Here is a 1,813-nt window from a genome sequence, read left to right as displayed (position 1 = left end):
CCACTCAGAAGGGCGTCGGCTGCCTTATATCCAGTCTGAAGTTCCCGTTACCCAGTCACAATCCACCTGATCAGGTGTTTGGTTTCTTTCATCCAAATCAGCCTCACTACCTTCCTTCACCAGAAGAGGGAGATCCTCGGACACAAAAGGTGAATGAACAGATGAGCTCACAACAGTGGACCTTGGGGTGCAGGACTGAGGGAGAGGGGAATGACTAAAGACACAAGGGTTGTAGTTTCCTTTACCTTTACTTGATGATTTGAAATGCAGACCAGGGCATGGATAACAGTTGGTATGTAGATACAGGCAGCCTGGAAGCAATTTAGGTTCCCCTAAGCCAGATGGGTTTGGAGGCCTTCCTACTGCACTGTTTGCTGAGATCATGGCTGCCTTAAGCTATGCTTGGGCCTCTGTTCTTCCTTGTTCTTAAGTCCTTGCCCACATGGCAGGCAACTTGAACCTGCTACAGGTGTCGCTCTATCGTGGTGACTCCAGGTTCTAGGGTGCTGCTGTGCTGCCCGTGGTTGATTGGACCAGGAGACCTGTAGTCCTCTGCCCTCAGGATTTAGCTTCTGGGACTTCTGTACCCTCGCATCCACGGACTCCGGTGTCCAGTTTCTAGCACTCAGCTCTTTTGTGAGCTTGGTCACAGCTCCACTCCCCAGGTTCTCTCTCACTTCCCTTTTTCTTCTCTCACTCTCTCTCTCACAGACTGACTAACCCCCTCCTCCAGGCCAGAACTTATAGGAAAGCTCTCCTGAAACCCGGTTTTAGAGCTCCCCCTTCTTGTCTGAAGTCAGGAAAAGTGTTGGATGCTGGTGTTACCTGGCAAGGGGAACCCTCCTTGCTTCCAAGTATGACATCACCCTCTGTGAGGGAGGCAATGCCACTGTGGCAACCGGACTCCTGGGGTGCCACAAATAGATTTATCATTCCGTAACTTGTCAGATATCCTTTTATGTGGCTGTGTTTTTAATAAAGTAATGTGCTGTATAAGAAGTTGTTGAAAGCTACTTTTATATTTATGTGATGAGCATTACATTTTTGCAGTTGTGAGTCTGAGTTTAGTACCAGAGAGAGAAAATATAATTTAAAGACCTGGATGGGCGTAATGACTAGAAACTAGACAAGTTCGGTGCCCTCCCTGGCCGGTTTCTCCTAGCTCTTCTATGGTGAAAGAGCACTATATGCTGTCTTGTGTATAAATATGTTATTCTTCAGATTTTGTATTAGTTAGCCTGATGAAGAGACCTGCGTAGTCTCGAAAGCTTGCAATTTGTTACCATCTTTTCAGTTAGCCATTAAAAGGTATCAACCACTGAGGACTCTCAATTCTAAATATTCTTCTAACACAGGACACTATTCTTTAAAATTTTATTCACTTCTGACGTCTAAAAATGGATGCCATACGGATGACAATACAGATGGAAAGTCGTTTTTTTCTAGATGAAAATAACGATATTTTTATACGCTCATGTAAACATCATCACATAAGCAACTGCTTTTTATAAAGTGACAAAATTAATATTATGCAGAATTAAGGGTGATCTGAAACCAAAGGTGACTTTCATACTAAATTTAATTCATAATGTAATCACTTTTCTAATATATTTCAGCTACAAAATTTCTACCATTCCCTTTCTAATCTAACTTCCTGTCTGCTTGTGTTTTTTTTTTAACTACCAATAACATTTTTTTTGAGAATCCCAGTGCATTTTGGGGTACTCACGCGGGACATCATCAGGGGGCAGAGGATGCGGTCACTGCCACGGCTGCTTTCCTCACCATGAAATAAAGCCTCATCTGTTTCAGA

Source organism: Dendrobates tinctorius, unplaced genomic scaffold, assembly GCF_039654945.1.
Source record: "Dendrobates tinctorius isolate UK_male_01 unplaced genomic scaffold, ASM3965494v1 ptg000111l, whole genome shotgun sequence".
In the NCBI taxonomy this organism is placed as follows: Eukaryota; Metazoa; Chordata; class Amphibia; order Anura; family Dendrobatidae; genus Dendrobates; species Dendrobates tinctorius.
This window is presented reverse-complemented; position numbering follows the sequence as displayed.